The sequence below is a fragment of the Equus quagga genome, chromosome 5, assembly GCF_021613505.1.
Source record: "Equus quagga isolate Etosha38 chromosome 5, UCLA_HA_Equagga_1.0, whole genome shotgun sequence".
NCBI lineage: Eukaryota > Metazoa > Chordata > Mammalia > Perissodactyla > Equidae > Equus > Equus quagga.
In genome coordinates this window covers 92,504,607-92,524,256 of record NC_060271.1, presented here as the reverse complement: position 1 = coordinate 92,524,256, position 19,650 = coordinate 92,504,607, and positions in this window count along the sequence as shown.

Here is a 19,650-nt window from a genome sequence, read left to right as displayed (position 1 = left end):
GTCTTCATTTACTTTGTGGCATATAGTAATCACATCTAAAACAACTGAAGGTTGTATCTGCATGTTCACAGCGGCATTATTCACAATAGCCAAAAGATGGAAGCAACCCAAGTGTCCATCCACGGATGAATGGATAAATAAAGTGTGAGATACATATACATGTATATTACATATATTATATATATGTAAAATAGAATACTATTCTTCCTTAAAAAGAAAGGAAATTCTGACACATGCTACAAATAGGATGAAGCTTGGGGACATTATGTTAAGCGAGATCAGCTAGTCATAAAAAGGCAAATACTGTATGATTCCGCTTAGATAGGGTAGCTAGAGAAGTCAGATTCAGAGAAAATGAAAGTAGAATGGTGGTTGGCAGGGGCTGAGGGGAGCAGAAAATGGGGGATTATTTAATGAGTATAGAGTTTGAGGTTTGAAAAATGAAAAGAGTTCTGGAGGTTGGTTGCACAACAACGTGAGTGTACTTAACGCTACTTAACTGTATGCTTAAAAATGGCCAAGATGGTAAATTTTATGTGTTTTACTACAATTAAAAATTCTAAAAAAATAAACAATGCAGTTAGAGCATATTAGTTCTATTAGTTAACCCTAGACATTTTGACTTCTTGATCCCAGAGTTCTGGGCCAGTGCTGTGGGTTAGAACCAAAAAGGTTTTGGTGGGTGGTAAATGTCTGATAGCAGTTCTTGAACATCGTATCTGTTTTAGTTCTGTTTCCTTCCTCTAGGATTGCCGACTTCCTGCCAAGGATGGACTTAATTTCCAGGGCCTTATAGTTTACGGACTTGGATGAAATTACAGAAGTGCACTTTCCCCACAGACACATGAATAAAGTCCACAGAGACTCTTCAGAAAATGAAAACACATGAAAAGCAAATTTCATTCAGCAACTTTACAATTAATAAAACTTCCTTTGGGGGGAATGGCGTAGGCTGTTAGAAAGAAGCTTAGAAACTGCCCTATTAAACAAAGCAAGCAAAGAAGTATAGAAGAAGAAAGAAGAAAACTTCATCTTGGTTTAGGATTTTTTTTTTCAAATTTCTGTTTAATTATCATTATTGTCTACAAAGATGGTTAAAAGCATCATACATTTCCAGGACAAAAAGCAAGCACAACTAGAAAAGGGTTTATGCTAAATTGGAATTTGATAATTTCTTATAACAAGCTGCTGTAAAAGTTGTATCTCTTTTATTTCAATGCAAGAATTCCTTTTATTCAATATTGAATATCCTTTTTATTTTAATTCAATAACATTTACTGAATATTTACTGTGTAGTGAAAGCCCTGTATCTCAGAGACGAGACTGCTTGGTTGGAGTTTTAAAAAAAAAGGTTTAAAAGAAGGTAAATACTTCAAAACTTTTTTTTTAATGTTCAAAGTAATTAAATATACTGGGAATAATAATAAATTGTTATACTTCCAAATAACATTTCCTTTTTGATCATGGGACTTATATAAACTAAATATTTGCAGAGGAAAATTCTCCAACTATATTGTAACAGGAATGTGTTCCTTCAGACATGTTAGTAGGGAACAATCACCACACTGGTGGATGTATCTGCTCAAGCCAGCGTCAAAAAAGAGACAACATAAGAATCTTTTATCTTTTATCAGCTTGTCAAAAAAGTAGCAATGAAAATGCTTAGTAACAGGATAGGATTAAAATGTATCCAAGTCTGTCACTTTCAAAATGCCACATTTTAATTTTATTCGTCCTTTTGAAATAACAATCAGAAGTTTTGCTTTAAATGTTCATAAATTAAACATTGAAATACAATTATTAGCTTATTCAGGGGCACTACCACAAACCTAATTTCTTCATCATCTTAGTAAAAAGCCTGGGTTTTAAAATCCACTAACTGGCCTTGGATTAGAATCTCAGGAGGTTAATAACAATTTTGAAATCACAAAATATGCATAAAGAAAAATGTAAGACTTACCAAGAAAAATAGCTGTAACAACGCAAGACAAAAGGCAAATTTTGATGACATTATTCAGCTTTCTATCTTTCAGCATCAGGTACTTTCTCTGACCATCTGAAGACTCTAGACGTAGTGGAAAAAAACGGGATGATTTTAATATTAAGAGCTACGAAAGGTGAGAAACGGGCCCTGACAAACACATCTACACACGTCAATGTATTTCATAATAGAAACATTTTCTTTTTCATTCTCAATCTCTAGTTGAATAAGTACCCACCACCCCGAGATTCTTAATAAACACATTTTACCATTTTTGAGAGGCAGACATCATTAAGTTCATTTTGAAAACTTCACATTTAGCTGTTAGCCAAAAGTGAACGTTTGGTGGCTTTTGAATCCTTTTCAAGTCGTGAAACCTTAGAAAGAAACTAAAGAAAAAGAGATCAGATCTCGGCCTACCTCTTTCAGCCCTTGAGAATTCCCTTTCCAAGTAGTTTCCTAAATAGTGAGGCTGCATCAGAACCCTCAGTTCTTCTCTTTGGAAGTTATTAAATCAGCAGAAAGACCGACAATAATGGCACATGAAATCTAAGTTTTGTATAGGAAACAGACAGGCAGTCTACACTTTGTTATTCACTTGATAGACAGAGCCATTTTGACAGCCCTAACCTTAGAAACCACAGGTCCTGCTGAGCTCAGCAGGAGTCAAACGCTGAGTACCATCTGTCAAAGCTTTATTTCCCCCCTCCTTCTTATCCACGCGTTTACCAGAAGATGCTAAAAAGAGGGATAAATGAAAGTCGCTAACTACAGTTAAACTTATGTAATTGTAACACTGATGTTGTGCTAAGAAATTCACTCTGCCATCTACCAAATTTGAGTGAACTGAATTAGATATTCTATGTTCTTTCTTAATGGTTATCAAAAGATGAAAGTGTGGGTTGAGGAACTCTGTAATTACAGTCCAAACAACTAATACTACAAAATGAGGAAATTGCACATAGTTTGGTATGGTTTTGCCAACTCTGTAGCTAAAATCATAAATGGTTTGGGAAATTCTCAACTCTAAAGATTCTTTTTTTTTCTTAATATAGTTTAATTAAACATATAAAAACAACAAAATTTGCTTCTTTCCAAAAATAGAGATTTTAATTAATTAAATTCTTGCTTTACAAAATGAAGTTTCACTCATAACACTTTCTCTCTTGCCCCCTCTCTAGCATAATCAATTTTAAAAATTTAACAAGCCTAATCATAAGAAAATCAATTAAATCAAGTGTAGTATAGCTCATGCTGCACTTATGTAGAAGACAGTATATCAACTGATAATACAGAGGAGCTAGAAATGGCATTGCTTTTGATTAAGTGCTACCAAAATGCTACATATTTTTTGAAGAGCAACTTTAGTTTGCATTACATTTTGAAATTTTTTACATTTAACGAATAATTTTAATTATTTATTTAAAATCTTTAAATTTAGAATATCATTTTTAGCACATGGTTCACTCAGAAATTTAGAGTACATTTCCATAAATACAGAATTATAAAATATAGAAGTTTAGATTTTAAACGTTAGAGAAAGTAAAGTCTTCTTTTAGCATAATTATTCCAAATTTGAATTTTTCAGTTAAATTCTGTTTTATTCTGACTTTTTTTGTTTTGCCTAATCTTTCCTCCAATTTTCCCCAATGCTAAAAAATAGTTATTTAAAATACTATATCATGAGAATAATACTATATATATTATATGTACTAGATATACTATACTATAGCAAGTAATTATTCATTGTTTAATGGATAACACAATGTCACAAGAAGACATTGTGAAGAAGTATTTTAGTTAATTGATGATTATATTTACATAAGTGTATACTTTTTATATTTTATTCAATGTGCCATATGTAAAAATTTTGCAGAAATTTGAGAGCCCTTACATGTAAATGACTGAAATGCTTTATGTAAAATATTTTTAATAAATTGTACACCCAGAAGGTGATTTTGTTGTTTAGAGCAACCAAGAGGTGATTTATTTTGCAATGTCAAAACTAGCTAATAGTTTCTAATATTATAAGATAGGATTTTTGTGTATCAGTTTTGCAAGACACATCAGCCTTACATATTTTCATGAATATACACATAAATGCATTTGAGTAAAGTCTGAATGGGTACTATTTGAGCTGGGGCTTTGCCCCTTCTCTGAGCTTCCCTCACCTGCCCTTTGTCCTAGGAGGGATTGATCTCATTCAGAGGCTGAGGAAGGAAGCTGCCTTTGCTGGCAGACAGGGTCCCTGCTCAGTAAACACCTCTTCCACCAGTGTGTTAATGCCTGAAATTCTTTCTCCTGGGGGCAGGAAACAACTTTCACCACACTGAGAGAGAAGATTCAAAGGCAAAAGCCCTGAGGGAAAGGAAGCACGTGGACTTAAATTAATCTTGCTGACAGTTATTCTGAGAGCAAAGAGAAGCAGAGAGGAGCAGGAGGGGAGACACTTTCAGATGGAGAAGGAGTGTAGACAGGGGAGGCAAACTCGCGCTTCCTCTGGATTTCACGTAAGGAGGGCTGGTCACTGTCCGTAGAGGAGCCTTGCTTTGCATCATGCATGTGTAGACTTTCTCGATTCTCATTGTCATGCTGTTAATTGTCAAAATCTCAGAGTTCTAGGGATGTTAAGGATCATCTCGTGCAACCCTTCATTACAGAGATGAAGAAACTGAGACCCAGACGAGTCTACTCTGGTTTATCCAAACTGGGGTAAACAAACAAACAAAAAAAGCCATGTTTCATTTAAACCGTGTTTAAATCCGTCCAGAGAATTTAACTTAATAATTTGCTCTACAGTCTGTCAGTAATATTATACCCTGTATTTTATATTTTATGTAAATATTTATAATGTAGCTGTTTCCAAAAGACAGTGGAGGCAGGTCCTTTATTGAGCATCTGCTAGTTACACAGCTCTGTGGTAATCTAGGGGGAGGGAAGAATAACATTCACTCAGTTATTCAACAAAGATTTATCAAAGTACTGCTATGTGCTAAGAATTGGGGAGACTGAAAAAAAAGGCCCTGCAATCATAGAGGCTACATTTTAGCAGGTAGGGTGATGATGACAGGACACAAAAAAGACATTAATTACAGAATCACATAAATATTATAAAACTACAGCCACTCTCAGTAGCATAAGGGAGAGAGATATGAAGCTATGAGTGGGTACCACAGGGTGAGCTTTTCCTGGCAAACAGGTCTGCCAGGCTCCCTGAGAAGTTATGACTGAACTGAGGCGAACTGGGGAAGGGCAGAGAGGAGAGAGATACCCAGGCAGAGGGAACAGTGTGTGCAAGGGCAGAGGGCGCACAAACCAGTGTGAAGACCTGAAAGAAAGCTTGTGTAAGGGCAGCTTGGAATGCAAAGTGGAGAGTGACGAGTGGGGAAGACCTTGCCAGGCTGTGATTATTGGGCTTCATCCTAAGAGAAAATGGAAGCAAATGGATGGTTTGAAGCAACATGGAAGTATGGTGATGTGATTAGATTGGGTTTTGAGATCACTGCTTTGGCAGCCATGTGGGAAAAGCATTGGCTGGGCAAGAGTGGAGACTTGGCTGGGAGGAGCTGACTTGCTCATTGGGTGAGCACTACCAACACATGTCCCCATTGTACAGATGGGGCAGCTGAGGCTCAAGAAATGAGATCATTCCATGTCTCCTGATTCCTAGGCCAGGTATTGCTGGCAGAACTATCCCACCTTTAAATGTAACACAGATTTCTGTTCCTTTGCATGTGTGCCCTGAAAATAATATTGCTTCAGGGATGTTTGAGAGGATGCCACCTGAATCCATGTACTTATACAAGGCAGGCAGCCTGGTGTGGTGACAGTCTGTAGGGGCCATCACATTTGGGGAGCTATTTTTGTCTCCCTCTTGACAGAAAAGTGGAAAGTCTTCCCCCCAGTTTAGCTTCAATCTCTCTTTGACTTTTATATAGAACCATACAGGTTAGCAAGCCAATATTTTGTTTAATCCTCATAAGAAACCTGGAAAGTAGGTATTATTAACGTCTCTATTTCACAAAAGAAGAAACTGAGGTTCATAGAGTCTGAGTGCTGTGTGTTCCAGTTTCCTTATCTGTAAAATGGGGATCATAATATTACTGCCCTCAGAGGATTTACTGAGCAATGCTGATGAATCAGTAATTGTTCATTGTCTTTTAATATTATCCATGGAATTCAGAGCCAGATTTGAGATAATTTATAGTTGCTACGTTAGACCTCTTGGTTACTGTATTTTTTTTCATTTCCTTTTCATAATACTTACTTTCTTTTAAAGAAATAGTAAAAGCAATTTAATAACTACTGAAAATTAGGAAAATAATCATCTATATCCTATTTATCTTGATAGACTATGATAGTTTTCACAAATGTTTTCCATTTTTTTCTAGAAGTGTGCTTATTTCTACATAGTTGGAATTGTACCACAATTTTATAACCTGCTTTTCCTCTTGACATTATACCAGAATTTTTTATGTTGCTGCCAATTCTTGGTGAATGTCATTTTAAATGAGTAAATGTTCTATAATTTTATTGGCCATATCCTGAACAGAAAATATTTTGTTTCTTTCAGTTTTTCTATATTATAAATAATATTTTAATAACCATTTTAGTACATGTAACATTTTCTTTGAGAGTATTTTCTTAGGATACGTTTTAGAAATTATAAATTAGATTAGAACTTGCATATTTTTGTAGTGTTTGCTACTTATTACTAAATCATGGCTCTGCTTTTCTATTCTTAGTTTATTAACCTTATTTTATAAATGTCCTTTGTTTTATTTGGCTTCCAACCTATTTTTAAAGAAGTGATTTATTCGAGGTCATGGGGGTGAGTAACAGCAGAAGCAAGACTTGAAATCTACTTTCTGCTAAACCAGTGAAGCCAATGGGGAAAAAATTCTCACAGCCCAGATGTGAAAGAGCTAGCCATTCCTTACAGACTAGCTGAGGCATCAGGAAGGGCAGAAGTCTAGGATTTGGGAGTTGGCAGTTCGAGTCCTACTACCACCAATCATCCACTGTTTGACTTTGGTCTTTTCAACTGTAACATAGATTCATTCATTCTTGCCCATATTTCTAGGGGAGTTTTAGGCTTAGATAATGCACCTGAGTACTCTTGGAGCAGTGTAGATCACTGCATTGGTGTAGGGCAACATCTTCTCTCTGAATCCTGAGCATTGAGTTCCTCTAAGAAGCTGTAGTATAGTGATTCTCAGACTTGAATCTGCACATGAATCATCTGGAGATCCTGTTAAATTCTGTTTCAAAAGGTCTGGGGTAGGCCTAAGATTTTACATTTCTAACAAGCTCTCAGGTGATGTCTGCTCCTGCTGCTGGTCCATGGGACCACACTCTGAGAAGTAGGACATAGCAGCCACACTGAGTGGTTGTTCACTTGCACAGGTGACTGTCCTCATGGTGCAGAGCACCCTGCACTATGGGGAGCAATTTTAATAAGTGAAAAAGGATAAGGATTAAAAGTGGTTGGCTAGATGCTCCTGAAATGGAGTCTAATATGCTGGAGTGTGTGAACATTCCGGACTTGTTTATTGAGGAAGTGTTATCTGATCTGTTTCCTCTTGAATGCTGGAGATCCCCTGAACCTAGGAATGTCCCCTTTCCTGAGATGTGGTAGGATGTGGAAAGCAGTAACCTGGAATAATGGAGTTATAGGAAAAGGTCCTAGCCTTTCATTATTATCATATCCCTTATCTGAACACAAACCCAAGAACCACCTTTTCCATCCTTGTTTTATATTGTCAGAGATTCCACCAAAGTCCCCTTAAAAGCTGACCAAGGAAATTTGCCAGCAGCAACTTAAAAGCCTTAATGCATTGTTACAAATCTTTCCAAACATCTGCTGCATGAAAAGAAGGAAGATCCTGCAATGGCTGAGGGCAAGAGGGCATCTCTGATGCGGGATGTCCCAGCGCTGCTCTGAGGAGGCCCTTTCTCTGCAGGCAGAGTGCCCCGGGAGGCTCCAGCACCTGTTCTTACACATTCCTGCTGGCTTCTGTTGTTTGCCGTTGCTGTCAAAAGCGTCCCAGGAGAGGGCTGGGACAAGACTTGTCAGGGAACAAGAAAAGCCGGGAGTGTGGCAGTTGGCTTCACAAATGTGAGGATGTTCACAGTCCCAGTAGGGACTCTCATTTCCCTTTTCACATCACCAGGAGCCTCATGTCAAAAGGAAATCTTTTGAGTTTAGGTACTGCAGCAGAGAACAGTCTTTTGAAACTCAGGTGACACTGATAGCCTAGTTTCATTTTTCTAAAACTGAAATGCCATTAGTAGGACTTGGAGGTACATAGCCATCAGGCCCTGGGAGGTTATTGCCTAGAGAGTTGCATGGTACATTTTCAAGAAGAAGGAAAGATTCCTAGGTTGAAAGTACAGGAAAAGTCGTCCATCTGTAAATTACACTTGAGCTTTGAAAGATTAACGTAGCTTTCAAGGATTCATTCAGAGGGAGGATATGATGAATGTTCTTTAATTTTTAAATTTTTGCTCTGAAGACCTCCTTGGTAGAAGTGCACAGTTATTTTACCTTGATAGTGCAAGGAGCTCTGTCCTTAAATGCTGTTATAAACCTGCATTTTAGAACATATGAACAGTTTTTGATATAATAAAGACATGACTTTCAACATTTTTTGTATTCATCTTATTATAAGCAGTGGAGAAATAGAATTCTTTTGTTTCAAATTAAAAGTTTTTCTTCTTGTTCATTGGTCATCAATGTCTCAGTTTCAAATTTAAAGGGCAGAAAATAATTTCTGAAATACAGAGGACTACCTTTAAGGGGATGCTTAGCCAGCAGATCTTATGTGATTAGAAATTCACTGTGTAAAATATACATTTTTGACATGCTAGAAGATAGTGTTTGCAATTAAATGCTGCTGCCTTTCTTTAGCATGAATATCCCTCATCCTAATGACTTTAGAATGAAATGAAGTTACGGCCTGGATTTCAGAATATAATTTATCAAAAATGTAATTACTATCAGGGTCCTGAATTTTCTTTACTCAAAATATTAACATGATTGACTTAATTGAGTTTTGATTGTGATAAGAGATATTTGAGCTACTCAGGTTTTTTGAGCCTTTTAAAATCTAAATAATAGGAAAACAATAAGGCAAGCTTATTTAATTTATTTAATTGAATGCAATTTACACTTAGGAACTATATTCATAGTGAATCTGCTTTAAGCAGGAAATAAAAGGTCTGCCTTTGAAATGTTCTTCCCTTTTTGAGCAAGTATAATAACTAGGTTTTGGTTAAACTGATATTCAGTAATTCCTTTAGTCCATTTAGTCATAAGGTTTTATGTATATTTTAAAATAGGATAATCTCTTATAGATTATTTTAAGAAACTATAAAATTATGTCTTTAACATTAAAATCAGGTCATTTGGCTACCAAATAAATTACCATTATTTTCACTTGGGGTTTTTAATTTTGTGTATTAGTAGAATTATGGTCTTTTAATGTAAATTGCAGATATATGATTTTACAATGGTTATCAACTACTAATGAATGTAATAGAGTTTAGAAAGTCTTTTTAAAACTGGTATGATTCATGAGTAAGGACATCTAGTCTTCAAAAGGGCTGGTTTTAGCTGTTGTACAACCTTGGATGAATCAGTGTAAAAGATCTGTATATCCAAATTCAGAAAAAGAAAATCTAGTCACCTTACCCAAAGCAACCAGTTGAAAATGCTTAGGATTAAAACTGTCAACCTAAAAGCAGGTGTATTTTCACACACTCTTCTACAGATAGAGGAATGTCTTCTGCCAGAGGAAATGCTAGTATGTTTTTGGCAAGGCCTCTTGCAGAGGAAGTTGTCCTGCTTTGGTTTCCCTTATCCCCTTGTTTGGTGGGAGACATCGCTGGAGGCTTGGTTCTTACCCTGACAAACACTCCTTAGCAGTGAATGGGGGAACTCTCCAAGCTCAGGATAACAGGAGCCCTTGTCAAGGGCGAGGTGGAATACTTCCAACTCTTGCCTCTTCTCATAAAGGGGGCATAAATTACAAGTCTTTCTTTAAACCTCTCGAAGTTCTTCTTGCCCTTTTTTAAAGTCAGCAGAGGGTGGGGCTGGCCCCATGGCTGAGTGGTTAAGCTCACCCTGCTTACTTCAGCAGCCCAGGGTTTCGCTGGTTCGGATCTTGGACGTGGGCCTGGCTCTGCTCATCAGGCCATAGGGGCATCACGTGCAGCACAACCAGAGGCACTCACAACTAGAATATACAACTATGTACTGGGCGGCTTTGGGGAAAAGAATAAGAAGAAGAAAAAAAGAAGATTGGCAACAGTTGTTAGCTCAGGTGCTGACCTTAAAAAAAAAAGTCAGCAGGGTGATATTTACTCCAAAGAGGAACCTATCCCTTCAGGGAAGGAACTGGTGCTGGGGGATGGGGAACTCTCTCCTTCTCCTATCCAGTTTGCCAGACCTGGGAGCACCAGGGAGACTGCTCGATAGAAGCCCAGAGAGGTGACTTTGGTGTGAAAGCGCCAGTAAAAAGATGCCTCCTCTACAAGAACAGCCACACAAACTTCAAATGAGCTTTTAAATTCTGTTTTGGAGGAGCTCTAAAAAGGCGTAAACCTTTCATTGCAGAAAAATTGCCTAAAGATAAACTCTAGTTGTGAACTGCTCAAACCAAATTTAGTTTTTAGGTAAAAGATAATTATGACATTGCACTTCCTAAACTTGTATGTTTTTGAAACATCCTGAAAGCATACATATTCATTTGTAAGCTCATGTAGTAATTGACTTACAGAAACCTTTGAAAATATTCTGTCAGAATAAAATGCTGTTTCGTGATATTTGTTCAGCCTATGGAATAGATTTCTCCCACACAATATCCTTTCTAGCAATGTGTGAATTGTCATTTATTTGTGTATGTTTTATGGGGTTAAGCACTTCTGCTATATTTTTCATACCAGACAACCTAAGGAAGCTAACAGAGGTATGGCATGATTAAGTTTATGGGTCACGAGATAAATTTACATGGAGAGCCAAGTTTCCAGCTTCAAGCAAATGACTTATCTGTAATTTGATGCAAGTGAAGTGACTGACTTTTCAAACGTTTGTTGGGCTTCAAGTGTCCAGAACAATCGATACACACATTATTGTTTATATTTTATGCTCCTGGTGCCATTAATGTATGCCTACAGAGTGCCAGAACACCATTAGTTTCTGATACTTCTGAAGCTATTGGGTGGCATTTATCAAACAGAAAGGCAGTACATATTGAGTTGTGACAGTTTTTGCATTTCTTGAGCTCAATGTTTCATGAACTGCTTCTCTGGTTTTGGTTAGCAAAGCTTTTATTGCTCTGAAGCCTCCTCAATTAAACAATAATGAACCAATTTGTTTAAAACAAATCTTTAACTTGCAGACTCATTAATCTCTCCACTGTGAGCTTCAGAAGATGTGTTCTTAGGTAGAGGAGACCAGAGAAGCTTGGTAGAGTGGACTGATTGCTGGCTGTGGGAGTTGGGAGGAAGACTGACTCTATCTCTAACTGTCTGTGTGACCTTGGACAGATCTCTTAATGTCCTCGAGCCTCTGGTTCCCTAGTTGTGAAGGGGGTGAGGTGGACCAGATAATCACCAACGTCCTTTCCAGGGTGCACATTCAAGGGATAATGAAATATCAGTATGCAAATATGTAAGCCGCGGTGTGAGACATGAGGAAATCCTTTAACCACTCGACCTCCCTTCCAAATAAGGGAATAAGGGAAAACTGCATTCCTTCCTATTTTCCCAGAATATATGGGACTTACTGTGGGTGAGAGAGGGGTATTTGTGAAGTATATGCACATGTAACAAAATACCTCTCAATATGAATATATTTATGTGTAAATAAATGTAGAAAAATATAAATTTATAAATACAAATATATTACATATAAATACCTCACAAATATATATACAATTATACATATATATAGGCCTGTAACTATACAAACATATATAATTATATACATTCTATATAAGCCCCTCTTTTTTTTACCACTTCACTTCCTCCTACTCCACATACCTTATCCCCACTCCACCCAAAAAGTCTTGAAGTGAAAAGTGCCACCTGTTGTGAAGCAGAAGAGATAGGGGACAGCTGCCCGCTTTTGTATTAATTAACTCTCTCTTTCTAGGGTTTTATTATTGGAGAGTCTAATGACTTAAAATTAAACATCCATGGTCCAATTAAAAAATCATGAATTGATGAATTGGTTTCTAAATTTTCTGTGTTATCGACAAGTTGTTGCATCACTGAAGCTATAAGACATGTCATCCATTATTAACTTTGAAGACATTAAAAAAGATATATTAGATCTTTTAGGCAGAAATGAGTTCTCACAAAGGCTGCCCTTTTAAAGTGGACACGGTCTCAATTTTCTCTGAATTTCAGCCCACTTATTTGTTTGAGTTTATTCTGGTTTCACTTAGATTTTATTGATTGTTTAGTAAACATCAGCTGCTGATAGAGGTTCTTAATATGAGAAGATAATAGATAATCAATGTGTAATGCAGTTTAAGTGATAAAACACTTTTGCCAGGAATATAAAATCTGTCATCAGGACTGGAAATGCTTTCATTAAAAAAATTAAAATTTACAATGAAAAATTTAGAAAGGAAACCTATCTCTTCAATGTACAAAAATTTAAATTTACTCTTAAGACAATAACAATAGATAGGAACATATAAATAAAACATGCTATTTCTAAAGCACATCTAAAATATAAACATACACATTTAGCAATATGTTATCATCCTTTGAATTCTTGTAGTTTGTGCTAGGATAAGGGTAAATGCATTAATAATAAATATGATTAAAATATTCAAAATTTGAGCTCAATAATTGATTTATTACAGAGGGAAAATATTCTTACCTTGACTTTTGCAAAACTCCTTATTCTTACTATTATTTATTTCTTCAATTAAAACAATCTTTTGTTTCACAGTCAGAATCTTATTTTTCTACCTTTGTAAGTCTGAATTTACCAGTAATAGCTTCAGTATCCGCTGCAACATGTGTTGCATTGGGGAAAGAAATGACTTAGGCAAGTTTTTAATACCTCAAATTGGACCCGCCCTTTATCCCACAATCCTGTTTGTGTGCCTCATTATTGATCAGACTTATGCTGTTTTTTGAAGCCTAGGAATTACCAGGGTAGTGTTTTATTCGACTATTTATCTCTTTAGCAAAATTTTTGCCATCTCTGACCTTTCAAAAACATTTATGACAAGGTGTTTGCTGTTAATTGCACACAGAAAGGAGCGACCAATCTCCCGATTGAATCTCCTATTTGCCAGAAGATAAGATTTTCTTGTAAAATCAGAGTCTTAAAGGAGGCAGATTTTGCGGTTTTTTTTTACTTTTACATAGCAATATAGCTTGAGAAGATTACTATTTTCTAATTAACAGACCCATTAATAGGAAAAGCAAAGACATGATATGGCTTTATGTAAAGTATGCTGTAACCCTACTGGCCTACGTCTGTGTTCGTATCTAGCGTAAATGTAAGAGTAGAGATATAAAATTGTAGGTTGGAAATGACCTTGAATATCATCCAATTCAATCCATTTTATTTTGGAGTTTGTGAAACAAACGTAGAGAAGTTATGTCACTTGTCTTCTCTCACTTAACCGGTAAGGACCACATCAAAGTCCCTTGACCACCTCTCTAGTATTTTATGATTGTCAGTAAGACGCAAAGCTCTGTGCAAAGGTAGGTGATTATGTTATGGTGTGAGTTGCCTTTGTGGGGACAACAGCCTGCTAAAATCCATGTGGATGGGAAAACTTTTCAGTTATTTACAAAATGGAGAGGCACTCTATCTTCTCATAAGGCCCCACTTGATTTGGCCCTGCTTACCGCTTTGACTTCATTTCTCACCATTCTCGCCATCCTCCATCATGCCTCATCACACTGCCCTTTCTTCTATTCCTAAGACCCTCTCAAGCTCTTCTCCACCTTGGCTTTTCTTCAGCCTGAAATGATCTTCTGCCAAATCTTTCCTCATCTGGTTTCTGCTCATCATTTAGGTTTAGCTCAAATGCCACCTCCTCAGACAAGCCTTTCTCCACCACGCAATGTAAGTAATAATGAGGATAGTAGCAGAAGTAGTGGACCAGTAGCTTACACTTGCTGAAGTCTTAATTAATGCTAGGCACTATTCTTTGCACTTATAGAAAGCACTTATTAATTCATTTAGCCCTCAAAACAACCCTGTGAAGCATATAATATTATTTCCACTTCATAGGCAAGGAAATTGTGGCACAAGGAGGTGACACAGTTCCCCTAAGGTCACACAGCTCATTAATGGCAGAGGTAGGATATGAACCTAGGTGCTGTGGCCTCAAAATGCAAAAGCTCCTTTGTCTTTCATCACCCCTCCCTCATCACTGTCTAGCCTAGTACCCTGTTTGATTTTCTTTGCAGTATTTTTTGCTCGGTTAAACGATTTTGCTCATCTTTATTTTGTTGTTCACTTTTTATCTATCTGTCTTCCCTTCACCCCATTAGACTCTAAGTTCCTTGAGAGCTGGGACCTTGCTTCTGTTGTTCACTGCTATCTTCACGCAGGCCTAGAATAATGCCTACATCTAATGGTTTCTCAATAAATACTGCCTGGGTGAATGAATTTAAGAAAAGGCAGCAAAATCAAAGTTTAACAGACGTTAGCTCCTTGAAACTCCTTCAATGTGTCAGGATCACCCCTTCCACCTCCTGGCCTTTGCTTTTCCATCTGCCCCTTCTTCTTTTCCATCACCCCGACCCTTTCCTTTAACCATGGTCTACCTGTTACACTGTATTGTAGTGAATTAATGTGGTTTTTCTCTTCTGCTAAGCTGTGAGCTCTCTGAGGGCTCCTTGTCTTATTTTGTCCTTGTCTCTCTAGCACCTAATATAGTGCTTGGCACATAGTAGACCTGCCTTAAATGTTAGCTGGATAAATGAATGAATGAAAATTTTTTTAGGCCTTTACCAATCTCTGAGTTTATAAGACGGACATTGATGGTTTTAAATTCCCCCTTAGTCCATAGCTGCTGTGGGTCCTTAGGAGGCATCTCTGGGTTTCCTTTAAGTTCTCTCCTGAAACATGGATCAGGGCTTATTTTCATGTCCCTGCATCTGTTCTATTTGTTCAATAGTGTGCTGGTTTTGCTGCACAACTGGAATAATTTTAACCTGAGGTTGTAAAAGCTTGTTTCATGAACTCTTGTTGCTGTGCTTTGCCCAGGATCACATGCTGGTTTCTCAGAGATGTCAGGGTGCAGTGGCTCGTGATTCTTCTATACTAGTGATGTGCTCAATTTTGTGTTTCAGTTCATGGCAGGGGACAAAAGATTGCCTCTGTGCCAGGCAGATCTGGCCTCATTGGTGTTGGGTAGGGATTTCAGTGGAGCTAAAAACTCCTCCCATTCTGAAGTCAAGACTTCCCTGAGTGTCTCCTAGATTCCTCTTCCTCCCTCCCGCCCTCCCTCCCTCACTTTCTCTTAGTTTTATCCTGTTCTTTTGAGTTGGAACTATCCATGAGAAATTAATTTTTCTGATTCTCCACCCTCTTCCTGCCATCTTACTCAGCTACAGAGCCCCTAAACAGAGCAGGAAATGTGGTACTCAAAGGTAACAGAGTAAACTCCTTTGTCCCCCAGAGCTTAAGCAAATGCGCCTCCAGGATTTCATGTAGAAAATCTTTTTTACTAGTAAGTTAAATATTCCCAGATACTTAAACATACGTCCTTTTCTTCCCCCATTTGTATTATTTCCTGAGAATGTTTTTAAACATAAAGAGATATTGTTGATTCATACACTCCTTTTTCTCCTTTTCCCTCCTATGGTCAGCCTTTTTTGGTTTGGTTGGTTTTTAAAGAGAGCACACAGTTTACCAGCTGTTTGGTTTCTCACAGCAACATGCACATGCCCAGGGTGTTCCCCTGTGATTTTCAAGGCCTGGCTTTCTTCTGATAAGGTCAGCAGCACACACAGCTTATCCACATCTGCTGTGTTCCTTGAGGTCAATCAAAGTATTCTTCCTTCTGGGACTAATGGAAATCTCCCAGAGAGAAACAATTATTGCACTCAAAAAAGCTATTGATCTACATTGTATGGTTCACCTGGTATTTGGGGTTCAGGGGTACTTTTTGAAACTGGGAGATCAATTCAGGGGATTCAGAATGAGAAGACACTGGTGAACACATTTCATGCTATACATTTCTGAGTATTTGTTGCTACTGCTATTAGAATAGCAGAATGCAGAATTCAGTTGCCATAAAATGTCAACAATGTAGGTCATCTAGCATTATTGACCTCATTGGTTAAATTATAAGTTCACGATAATAGTGTCGGGCATAGTACAGATTGAAAAACGATCAGTGGAATCTGAGTGTTCCTGTTGGTGTGATTTCTCATTTCCCTTTTTCTTTGCTCTAGATTTGCGCACCTTTTTTATGTCTCCTAATGCTGATCAGCATGGAAATATGGGGATAAAACGACTGCATATTGTAGAAAGCAAGAGCATTGGGTTGCCAGTTTTTAAAAATCATGTCTTATGTGGTCCATGTTGAAATTTTCAAGAGAAACTTGGGACCAGGACAACATACTATGTATTGCCATTCAGATCCAGGAATTGAGTAAATAATTAAAACCCTTCAATAAACTATCCACCCTTTGGCTCTTTGTTTCAATATATTTTTTGTCACAAAATATTTTTTTTTCAACAGTTGCAGGCCAATTAACTGGAGTCCCAGTCTCCTACCCTCCCTTTGGAATTAGAAGTCCTAGACCTAAATGCCAGTCACAACCCTTATCAGCTTTTTGTCTCTTCGCTCTGGGTTTACACCTGTAGAATATGAAAGATATTATCTCATAGTTATATTGTGAAAATGAAATAAAATAATTTACAAAGTATCTAGCATAATATCTGGTACACAGTAAACCCTTAAGCATTAGTCTAATTTGTAACTGTACATTCTGGAGAGTATAATGAGCAATGAAATGACCTAAATGCTGAAGAAGATACTGAATAAAGCTCAGGGGGATATAATTGAAATTTCATAGGGAAATACTTGGATATGAACTTTTGTTCCTTATGAAGATATTTTCTGAAGGCTTAAGAAGTGAAAACCTGAAAGTCGTCATTCCATTGAGGTATAGGACCAAAGTGATTTTTGGAAGATTTTGTGTTGGGATATTTATTCATTACTCTTATACTCTCATATCTACAGAAGGAGTCAATAGAATGTTCATTAACTGGTAGCCACACTCTTATCATTTATGAAATGAGGTTAGTAATCACGACAGTCTCACAGGATTTGGTGAGGACTGAACAAGTTAAAGTATAGAGAGAGCTTTGCATACAACCTAGCACATAGCAAGTGTTCAATAAATACTTGATTAATATTATTAACAGTATTGATAAAGATCCTACCACAGAAGTTGCTGTACTTCCATAGGGACGTTAAAAGTATGGAACAGATGATCTCTAAACTCATTCTAGCTATAAAACATACACTTTGGTAATTTTGATAAATCTAAGGTAGTAAGTATCAGAACAGTGTTAAAGGCTCTCTATTTTGGACTTGGATAATTTTAAATGATATCTCTCATGTATAGAAATCTACATTTTAAAATTTCATAATGTTGAGAAGCCCCAAGACAAACACTAAGTAGCATCTGGTCATTTCTCCCTTTCAAGTGGTACAAATGACAGCTCATCCTTTTCGCTTGCAGAGATCCTCAAACCTGTTTTAGAAGTTATTCTTTTTTTCTAGAAATATAACAAAAAATAAATGGAATTAAATCAATCTGTACGAATTTTTTTCTCCTGATTAGAGAACATGATGTCTTTGGTTGTTTGCACAGCAAAAGTACTGATGCAGGAAGGCCTAATTGATTAGAACAATATACGGGCTGGCTTAATGCTTTAGGTCAAATCCTTGGAAAATTTACATTCTTTATGCAAAATTAAATGTGTTGCAAGCATCTTTCCTGTCAAATGCCCTTTTTTTCTTTTGCTCATTTGGCTCCAAGTTTGACTTGTGGGGATGAATAAAGGGTAGCATTGTCACATAGATTCAGATACTATTTATAGACAGCAGTTAAATTCTATTATTCTCCTTGCTATTTTTATATTTTGTTAATGTCTCCTTTTGCCATTTGAGCAGCTCAGCATTTCTCATTCTTCCATTTTGGTATTCTGTAGGTTGTGGTCTGGTCCTATTTGGGATAGTTTTATTCATCATTTTCATTGTGTGCTTGAGGTCCCTGGTAGATGGGTTATAGGGTTATGCCCAGTCTGCTCTCACAATATCAGGGCCCTCAAAGAGGTTAGAGATACCTTAACACAAAGCAGCAGGCTTCTTATCTCTACTGCTCTTCCTTGTGTTTATGTGCTCTTGCACCTAAACTCTGACTACACTGGGTTGAACTGTTTAGGTGTGACTGGGTGATCAGCAGGCCCTTTGCTCTCTTCCTTCAGTTCTGCAACTCTCAGAGTCAAGTTTAGTTCATTTTGATGAACCCTATCTAATCTAGAATTGATTGGACATGACAGGTAGGTGGATGTGAGCAGGAGGGAGAGGGGGAAATTGAAAATAACTCTTAGGTTTATAGATTGGGCTACTGAGTAGATAGGGCTTGTAATAACTAAGATATGGAATGAGGAAGTAGGTTTAGTTGGAAAATTAGTAAATTCTGTTTTGGACATTAGTTTTCTCTGTCTTCAGACCATCCTTCATGTGGGGATGCACAAACAGGCTGTTGGAAAGAAGATCCATACCTCAGACACATAAGAGTTTGGCTACTCAAAGAGAGGATCTGTGCATTAAAGCCACTTAAAAATTTAAAAAAATTAACACATTCTTTAATTATGAGAAATCAGCCACAGATGACATGGAGTGTGTGGGCATCCCCTTTTATAGGAGTTCCCTGACTCCCAAATGTCTCTTCTAACTGACGGAAGCTGATACATAGAGTCTTTTTTGTCTTTTTTTAATAGAAAATTTTAAACATACATGAAAAAGAGAGAATAATGTAAAGAACCCCCATTTACTATCACCTCACTTTACCAATTATCAACTCATATCCAACCTTATTATGCCTAAACCACTCCCACTTATTTCTCCTCTTTCTTAGGATTATTTTGAAGCAAATCTCAGACATTATATTAATGAATCCATAAATATTTTAGCATGTATCTCTAAAAGATAAAACATTATTTAAAAAAAAATAAGCGCAATATCATTATCCCATCTAATATCCCTTCCTTAATATCTGTTCCTTAATATCCAGGCAACACTTAAATTTCCTTGCCTCATAATTTTTAAAAGTTCTAATTTATTGAAATCAGTATGGAAATAAGGCTCATACATTGCAATCTGTTGATATGTCTCTCAAAGTTTCTTTTAATGTACGTTTCCCTTCCCCTCTCTCCTTTTTTCTTTCAATGTATTTGTTGAAAAAACCGGGATAAAGAATTTTTTTAAATTTCAGCACTGAATACATTTGGCTCTCAAAAAATGCAGGTACTGTTGAAGAAGCCAGTGTCTCAGAATTTCGGAGAGTAGGAGTCAAGGAAATACATTCCTAAACTCAGCAGCACCATTGTGTATTACAATGTGTCAGAAGAAGGGTGCCTGCAGGATGGGAGGTTTCCCGAA